General features: G+C 45.0%; 1 pseudogene across 1 annotated transcript; it reads right to left on the reverse strand.

The window, feature by feature from the left end:
- Nucleotides 1-6,526: 6,526 nt before the first annotated feature.
- Nucleotides 6,527-8,494, reverse strand: LOC144591661 (oligosaccharyltransferase complex subunit OSTC-like; annotated as a pseudogene). Its single transcript, XR_013546972.1, has 2 exons — nt 8,290-8,494; nt 6,527-6,684 (listed from the first exon to the last, which is right to left on the reverse strand). The product of XR_013546972.1 is annotated as an oligosaccharyltransferase complex subunit OSTC-like (transcript).
- Between the last annotated feature and the right edge of the window lie 1,531 nt (nt 8,495-10,025).

The following is a 10,025-nucleotide window of genomic DNA, read 5'->3' on the forward strand; positions in this document are numbered from 1 at the left end:
ATATTTATGCATCCAAAATTCCCCCAAAATAACCAGAGTTCGAGGAATACCAAGCAATTTCATTAACGTTTTTTGCCGTTGACTTTGCTGAGCCAAGCGTCGATGCAGCTTTGTTTACGTGCCATTTCCCATGAGCCCCCCCTTCCTCATGTGTGTCTATAAATAAAGTGCACATTAAGTGATGTTAATTCAAAATAATCCACGTGTAAATGTCTATCCATAGCCTGCGTGAAAAGATATTTTAAAATTTATTTAGGTTTATACATTGGGGCAGGATAGTCGCAAGCTGATGAGTAGCAACACGCACTTTGAAGATTAGGCACTTTGTGGGACGCAAGCACTCATTTATATTTTGGCATTTTATATTAATATTTTTGTTTCGTCCTAAAATATAAAACTGCAGTGCGGAAAAGTTATTTTAAAAGGTCAAGATAATACATTGTTCAATAATTTTTTCATAGATTTATGCATGGAGGACTAGAGTGTGACATGCAGTAATTGTTTTGAGCAATCCTCATGCAGCCAGCATATTCATGCAACCAATCCTCCCCACTCCCTACAGAAAGTCAGTATATCATGGCTGTATACTGTACAAAGAAAACATTACAGATCATAAATTTCTCTCCCACAAAATAATACTCGACTTAATTCTGCATGCTTCAGTTGTATTATATTCCAAAATCAATTTGTTTTAAAAAAATGCAAAAAGCCAAACAAGATGTGTGGGTACAGGGAAATCAACCAAGTTTTGATTCTGCAACAAGGTTTAGTCCAACTGACTCAGTAGTTTATAAATATGCAAACTTTACAATTCAAAAATAGTAAGAGATTTTACCACTGGGAATAACAGTGCTCAGTAACCTGAGCTTTTTCATTGCAACTCGAGCTCATCAAAATAAGGCACACTGACAATTCCATGCAGGGCAAACCAGACATCATTATATGGTCAGAGATATTGTAATAGTCCTCCTGTTATATGCGGAAACGCAGATCAACGCAGGCAGGTGCACAGTAAAGAGAGGAAAGACCGGTGGGTTAAACTATTTATTTAACAGGCAAGGCAGTGGAATTCAGGGTGTGGATTGGTTTGGAGAACTCGGATGTAAACAGAAACACAGCTGAGGGATGGGCTGGGCTGTCAGCTCAATATTTCAGGGTATAGATGCTACAGACATGATAGAGATGCGGGAGGAGGGGGGGGAGGGGGAGGAGAAATAAGTGACCCTTTTGACGAGGGCAGACAGAACTACAGTACTTCGAGAGGATAATCTTGGGGGATCGTCAAGTGAGCTGCTTTATGGGAAATAATCACTTTGATCAGACTGTATCTCCCCCCCCCCCCCCCCCCAGAGATGTGTGGAGAGATTACAGTTAGCTGTAAAAATAATAGGACAATATTAGTGGGATATTTCAGTATAACTTCCGGGCAGATAAATGTGTCCTAAGAACCTTTCTTAATCACTATATAGAGGACCCCATGAGAGGGTGCAACACTGGACTTCCTTTGAGGGAACAAGACAGGGAAAGGGACTGAAGTGTCAGTGGGGCAGTACCTTTGGGGCCAGTGACCAAAATTCTATGAGTTTTAAGGTTGTTTTAAAGGATAGGACTGGTCCACAAGATTTGGTTCCAAATTGGAGCAACACTAATTTTGGAGCATTAGGCAGGATCTTGTAAAGGTCGACTTGGAAATTTTGTTTGCAGCCAAGGGGACAGCTTATAAGTGGGAGGCTTTCAAAAGTGAGTTAGCAAAAGTACAAGGTCAGCATGTTTTTTGTAGGGTGAAGCGCAAGGCTGGCAAGTTTAGGGAACAAAAAATATTGAGGCTCCAGTCAGCACAAAGGAGGCATACATTAGATTTCAGTTGTTGGGACAAAGAGAACCTTCCTTCTAGTATTAGTGCAGGAGTACACATAAGGCAATCAGGAAGGCAAAGAGAAGACACAAAATGGATCTGACAGGAAAAGCAAAGGAAGATCTCAAGAGATTCTACCGGTATATTAAGAGTAAAAGGATGATTAAAGAAATAATAGATCCACAGATCAGCATGGCCACCTTTGTTTAGAACTACAAGAGATGGGGAATACGAAATGTATACTTCTCGTCCATTTTTTTTACTGAGAAGATAAATCAGGAGGAGGGGGAGTTCAACGAGATCTGGGTGTCCTAGTGCATCAGTCAATGAAAGGAAGCATGCAGGTACAGCAAGCAGTGAAGAAAGCCAATGGAATGTTGGCCTTCATAACAAGAGGAGTTGAGTATAGGAGCAAAGAGGTCCTTCTGCACTTGAACAGGGCCCTAGTGAGACCGCACCTGGAGTACTGTGTGCAGTTTTGGTCTCCAAATTTGAGGAAGGATATTCTTGCTATTGAGGGCGTGCAGCGTAGGTTTACTAGGTTAATTCCCGGAATGGCGGGACTGTCATATGTTGAAAGACTGGAGCGACTAGGCTTGTATACACTGGAATTTAGAAGGATGAGAGGAGATCTTATCGAAACGCATAAGATTATTAAGGGGTTGGTCACGTTAGAGGCAGGAAACATGTTCCCAATGTTGGGGGAGTCCAGAACAAGGGGCCACAGTTTAAGAATAAGGGGTAGGCCATTTAGAACGGAGATGAGGAAGAACTTTTTCAGTCAGAGAGTGGTGAAGGTGTGGAATTCTCTGCCTCAGAAGGCAGTGGAGGCCAGTTCGTTGGATGCTTTCAAGAGAGAGCTGGATAGAGCTCTTAAGGATAGCGGAGTGAGGGGGTATGGGGAGAAGGCAGGAACGGGGTACTGATTGAGAGTGATCAGCCATGATCGCATTGAATGGCGGTGCTGGCTCGAAGAGCTGAATGGCCTACTCCTGCACATATTGTCTATAAGATCATAGAACCTAAAAAGGAGCTTTGCGTTTTAGAAAGTTCAGGTATTTATAAACCACTGGTCAGTTTGACTAACCTTGCTGCAAAATTAGAACCTGGCTGATTTCCTTGTCCCCACGCATCATATTTGACTTATTTGGGGGGTTTTGATATCCGTATTTAGTTTTGACAAATTCATGTGTAAGATCACAGTTTTTGTTTGGGATGGAATACAATTGAGGCTTGCAGAATTAAGTCAAGTAGTATTTGGAAGGAGAGCGATTTACGATATGTAATGTTTTATTTGTAAAATTAGTATACTAATTACCAAAGAGAAGGTGCTGGTGGTTTTAATGCGCATTAAGATAACTCCCTTGGGCCTGACTAAGTACATCCTCGGAAGCTAGGAAAGAAATTATGGAGACTCATGCAGGGTTCTTTGCATCATCTTTAGCCACAGGTGAAGCTCTGGAAGACTGGAGGGTGGCTCGTGTTGTACCGTTATTTAACAAGGGCAGTAAGGACAACCCAGGCAATGACAGGCCAATGAGCCTGACATAAGTGGAGGGAAAGATGTTGGAGGGTTTCTGAAGGGCAGGATCTACCAGCATTTGGATAAGCAGGGACTGATTAGATATGATCAGCATGGCTTTGTGTATGGGAAATGGTGTTTCACAAATCTCATTTGTTTATGAAGTGGTCATTGAGAAGATTGATGGGTCAGGACAATGAAGGTACTCTATATGGACTTTAGCAAAGCCTTTGACAAGGTCCTGTAGTGTAGGCTAGTCTGCGTGGCTAGATTGCATGGAATCCAAGGTGAGCTAGCAAATTGGATTCAAAATTGGCTTGGAGGAAGGAATCAAAGGATAGTTGTGGAGAGTTTATTTTCTGTTTCGAAGCCTGAAACAAATAGTGCGCCACAGGAGACAATATTGGGTCATCTGCCGTTCTTTATATACATTAGCTTTTCAGATGTCAAGGTAGTTAACATTGTTAGTAAATTTGTAGCTGACATCAAAATAGGTGGTGCAGTAGACAACGAGGAAAGATAAGTTTACAATAGGACCTAGATCAGTTGGGAAGGTGGGCCAAAGAATGGCAAATGGAACAAATGTGACAAATGTGAGGTGTTGCACTTTGGTAGATCAAACCAGGGCATAATTTAGAGCAAACTTGACCAAGTGGGCCCAACCCTCTCCCCCTCACCCCATCCCTCTCAACCCCCCTTATCCTACCTCAACCCCCCTTATCCCCCCCCCCCCTCCCTAGGAGATAGATTTAAACTTGAAACTGTGAACAACTTTAAAAATATAACACCGATTTCAATGAAACTTCTTCCATTAGCACCAACGGGTCGACAGTGAGTAAGGTAGGCCTAAATTTGTCGCGCTATCGTGTACCATTTTGGCTGTAGTTCAGGAACAGACAAACGAGAGTTTTAGTATATAGATGACAGAACCGAGGAAAGTGTGACAGATCACAGAGATCTGGGAGTACATGTGCCCTGAAAGTGGCAAATCTAGTGGACAGTGTGGTGAAGCCAACATTTGGCACGCTTGCCTTCATTGGGATGAGTACTGAGTACAAAAGTTGGCACATCATGAGTCAGCTGTACAAGTCATTGGCGAGACCATACTTGGAGCACTGTGTGCAGTTCTGGTCACCTGGCTATAGAAAGGGTGTCATTAAACTGGAATGGATGCAAAAGAGATTCATCAAGATATTACCTGGGCGTGCAGGCATGTCGAGTTGTAGGGAAGGTTGGAAAAGCTGGGACCTCTTTCTTAGGAGTGTAGGGGGTTGAGGGGTGACTTTATTGTGATGTACAAGATCATGAGAAGCATGGAGAAGGTGAATGCTCACCTTTTTCCGAGGGTAGGGAATGCTAAAACTAACCATTATTGGCTTACGGTGAGAGAGGAGATTTTAGATGGATGTCAGGGGAAAACTTCCCACTCGGAGCGTAATCCATATCTTGAATGAGCTGCCAGAGGAAGCTATAGAAACAGTTACAATTATGACTTGGAAAAGGCATTTGCACAGGCTTCTGAATAGGAGGGTTTTAGAGGGATATGAGCAAAATGCAGGCAAATAGGGCCAGCCCAATATGCCAACTTGGTCAGCATCGACAAGGTGGAACAAAGGGGCTGGTCAGTAATTTTCAGCTCTAGGACATTAGAGCATGACATACAGTGCATTCAGATAGTAGTCAGACCCCTTCACTTTTTCCACATTGTTACATTACAGCCTTATTTTAAAATGGATTAAATTCTTTTTTTTATCAATCTACACACAATACCCCAGAATGAAGTGAAAACAGGTGTTTAGAAATGTTTGCAAAGTAATTAAAAAGAAATAACTGAAATATCACATTTACATAGGTATTCAGACCCTTTGCTATGACACTCAAAATTGAGCTTAGGTTCATCCTAATTCCATTGATTATCCTTGAGATGTTTCTACAACTTGATTGGAGTCCACCAGTGGTAAATTAAATTGATTAGACACGATTTGGAAAGGCACACACCTGTCTATACAAGGTCCCACAGTGGACAGTGCATGTCAGAGCAAAAAACAAGCCATGAAGATGAAAGAATTGTCCGTAGACCTCCGAGATATGATTGTGTCGAAACACAGATCTGGGGAAGGGTATAAAAACAATTTCTGCAGCTTTGAAGGTCCCGAAGAGCAGTGGCCTCCGTCATTCTTAAATGGAAGAACTTTAGAACCACCAGGACTCTTCATAGAGCTGGCCGCCCAGTCAAACTGAGCAATCGGGGAAAAGGGCCTAGGTCAGGGAGGTGACCATGAACCCAATGGTCACTCTGACCGAGCTCCAGAGTTCCTCTGTGAAGATGGGAGAACCTTCCAGAAGGACAACTATATCTGCAGCACTCCACCAATCTAGCCTTTATGGTAGAGTGGCCAGATGGAAGCCACTCCTCAGTAAAAGGCACGTGACAACCCACTTGAAGTTTGCCAAAAGGCACCTAAAGGACTCTCAGACCATGAGAAACAAGATTCTCTGGTCTGATGAAACCAAGATTGAACTCTTTGGCCTGAATACCAAGTGTTACATCTGGAGGAAACCAGGCACCGCTCATCACCTGGCCAATACCATACCAACAGTGAAGCATGGTGGTGGCAGCATCATGCTGTGGGATGTTTTTCAGCAGCAGGAATTGGGAGACTAGTCAGGATCGAGGGAAAGATGAACGAAGCAAAGTACAGAGAGATCCTTGATGAAAACCTGCTCCAGAGCATTCTGGACCTCAGACTGGGGCCAAGCTTGTAGCGTCATACCCAAGAAGACTTGAGGCTGTAATCGCTGCTAAAGGTGCATCAACAAAGTACTGAGTAAAGGGTCTGAATACTTATGTAAAAGTGATATTTCAGTTATTTCTTTTTAATTACTTTGCAAAAATTTCTAAACACCCTTTTTCGCTTTATTATTATGGGGTATTGTGTGTAGATTGATGATAAAAAATGAATTTAATCCATTTTAAAATAAGGCTGTAATGTAACAAAATGTGGAAAAAGTGAAGGGGTTTGAATACTTTCTGAATGCACTGTAGCTCAATTCTAATGTGGTTAAGTTAGAAAAATTTGCAAAACCATGGTTAAGGATGATATATTTAATTCTTGGAACCATAACCCAGAATAAAAACCATTAATCCACTAATAGAAGTGGTGTAAACTGGTGAGAGAAAGCAAAGCGACACTAGTGCTGTTCCCGTCCTACCTGTATGCCAAGAAGGCCACAGGTCTCTGATGACCATGTTCATCTGTCATGGATCCCACACTTGGAGGCTCCACAATTACATCATAAATGATACCTGTAAATACCAAAAGCTTCATAAACACAGGAGCAAATATGACCTCAGCAGCACTCCTCATGTCATTTCTACATTGAATAGTTGACAAAATATAATCAAATTATCCTGGAAGGATTAAACCATGTTTTATTTCATCATGAAAACTTCAGTATAATTTAGAATATCAACTATTTCAAGTAATGACATTGCCTTCCCCTCTAACAAATGGCTCCCTCTACCTTCACCACTCCTCCTTCATTCTTCATTAAGGGGTACATACATATATGGATGCAAAAACACCCATGGATGAGAAAAGCAGCCAAGCTAACTATTTCCCCAAGGAAAGGTCACCGATCCAGAATGTTAACAGGTTTCTTTTTCCTCAGATGTTGCTTGACTGACCGAGTACTTACAGCATTTGTTTTCATTAAACATGTCTACTTTCTCCAACAGTGACTGGTTAATTCAACTATAAATCAATGTTCCCAGATTCAGAGCAAAAGGCGAGTTCTTAACTCAGATTTGTTCCAAAACCTGACATAGTAATGGTTGAAGACACGAAAGACTGGAAATGCTACGGACTACCGCTGATGAAGTATCCATGATTGCTGCAAGCTACCAAACGTAACCATTCAGACTGATGTATGAATATCTACAGGAATTAAGCACAGGACTACAGCCAAATTTACAAATATTCCAGGCTGGTTTTGACTTGGAAAATTTAAAAGATCGACTGCAAATCTGAAATAAAACAGGAGTTGCCCGTCCCGGCCCGGTCTCTCAGCGACTCCCTCCCCTCTCCCCTCTCCCCCCTCCACACTCCTCCCTCCCTCTCCCCTCCCTCCACATTCCTCCCTCCCTCCACATTCCTCCCTCCCCCTCCCTCCACACTCCTCCCCACACACACCTCCCCCCCCTCCCCTCCACACTCCTCCCTCCCTCTCCCGTCCCTCCACACTCCTCCCTCCCCTCCATCCACATTCCTCCCTCCCCCTCCCCTCTCCCCTCCCTCCACTTCCCCTCCCTCCACTTCCCCTCCCTCCACTTCCCCTCCCTCCACACTCCCCCCTCCACACTCCCCCATCTCCATCCGCACTCCTCCCTCCCCCACACTCCTCACTCCACACCCCTCCCTCCGCATTCCCTCCCTCCCCACTCCCCCCTCCGCATTCCCTCCCCACTCCCCCCTCCACATTCATCCCTCCCTCCACTCCCCCCTCCTCCACACTCCCCCCTCCTCCACACTCCCCCCTCCACACTCCCTCCTCCTCCACATTCCCTCCTCCACACTCCCCCTCCTCCACACTCCCCCCTCCTCCACACTCCCCCCTCCTCCACACTCCCCCCTCCTCCACACTCCCCCCTCCTCCACACTCCCTCCTCCACACTCCCTCCTCCACACTCCCTCCTCCTCCACATTCCCTCCTCCACACTCCCCCCCTCCTCCACACTCCCCCCTCCTCCACACTCCCCCCTCCTCCACACTCCCTCCTCCACACTCCCTCCTCCTCCACACTCCCTCCTCCACACTCCCTCCTCCTCCACACTCCCTCCCTCCCTCTTCAGCTGCAGGCAGCCTCGGAGCGGGAAGCTCCAGCCCTGGCCCCGCACCGGGAGCGCACTCACCGCCGGTGATGAGGAAGTAGGAGATGATGACCAGGGCGTACACGGTCATGGCGGACGGCATGTGCAGCCATCCCGGCTTCTTCAGCTTCACGTTGGGGCACTCGAGCAGCGCGAAGGGCAGCGCGAGCAGCGTCTCCATGGCCGTGACGTGTCCCGGAAACACCAACCGGCCGGCCCTTCCGGTGCGCGGCGCCACGTCTCAGCCCCGCCGCCATTGGCCGCGCCTCGCGTTATCCCGCGTTGCCAGGCGCCCTGCGTCACATCGCGCCCGACGCCCCGTATCACTGTGCGCCCGACACTCTACGTCACATCGCGCCCGACGCCCCGTTTCACTGTGCGCCCGGAGCCTCGCGTCACTCGACGCCCGGCGTTGAGCGTAAACCCGCGTCACTCTGCGCCCGGATGTTTAGCGTCACCCCGCGTCACATCGCGCCCGGTCTGAGGTGTCACCGCCGGCTGGCATTCCCAGTGACGTCATTGGCTGGAGTTGGAACAAAGGCCAAGGGTTGGGGGGCAGAGACCCAGATCTTTGGACTGGAGGGTCAGAGTTTGGGGCAAGTGACTGAGCTCATTGCACTGGAAGGTCAATGGTTGATATCATTGAATTGGTCAGAGTCAATTATATCAGCAGGGTTTGCACTCAACATCAAAGGCCGAGTAGGGTTTTAAACCCAGTAGTGTTGTCATTGATTAGACCCACATGCCAGTATTAGTCGTCAGTCAAGATCAATGATCAGGCCCAAAGACTGAGGTCGGTAGCTATGGTTAATTGTAAGAGTCGGGTTAGGATTGATGACTAGGATTAATGTTTAATTAACAAGGTCAATGGTTAGATTCAAATGAACTGCAACAGTAGTCAAAATAAATTATTTGGGTCATTTTACGATCAAATTAATGAATCAGAAAAAATGCATAATTAAAAAGTAATATTTGTACTTTTTTTAATTTCAGGAAGATTGCTTATTCAATTGAAATGAAAGAAAATATTCCGTTTGTATCCAATAGAAAGAGGAGGGTTGATTGAACTCAGTTTTCAGATGGATTTTGGACTACAACCAAAAGAGTTGCAAGAGCCTTTTTTAAATCTCATCATGGCACAGTTTGATTCTCCTGACACACACTAATACTGTAAAAAGACTGAAGAAGGGTCTCGACCTGAAACGTCACCCATTCCTTCAGTCCTGAGATGCAGCCTGACCCGCTGAGTTACTCCAGCATTTTGTGTCTACCTAATACTGTAACGGTGATTTTCAGAATATGGACAATACAGCCTAAATGTAGTGCTAAAGTCCATTAATGCTTCTGTACTGTTGTAGATGTGGATTATACAACTAAACTGGAGGAGAGCATTTTGTGGAAGATTATATTAAAACTTGTTTATTTGGTAGAGTATGGCCTACTTTCATTATTATAAGAATTTTATGTAATTCATGTAGGCAGAGCTTTGACAACACAGCCCTTGTGTGGATAATTGCATTTTCTAGATGATTTTGTACAAGGAATAATGAAGAATGCTGTCCAGACAATTCCACTGTAACACCACATTTTTGTGCTTATACTTTTAGTTTAGTTTAGAGTCACAGCACGGAAACAGGCCCTTTGGTCCACCAGGTTGCTGCCAACTAGCGATCCTTGCACACTACCACTATCCTACACACACTAGGAACAATTTACAAGCCAATTAGCCTACAAACCTGTACGTCTTTGGAATATGGGAAGAAACTGGAGCTTCCAGA

Source organism: Rhinoraja longicauda, unplaced genomic scaffold (assembly GCF_053455715.1).
Source record: "Rhinoraja longicauda isolate Sanriku21f unplaced genomic scaffold, sRhiLon1.1 Scf001385, whole genome shotgun sequence".
In the NCBI taxonomy this organism is placed as follows: domain Eukaryota; kingdom Metazoa; phylum Chordata; class Chondrichthyes; order Rajiformes; family Arhynchobatidae; genus Rhinoraja; species Rhinoraja longicauda.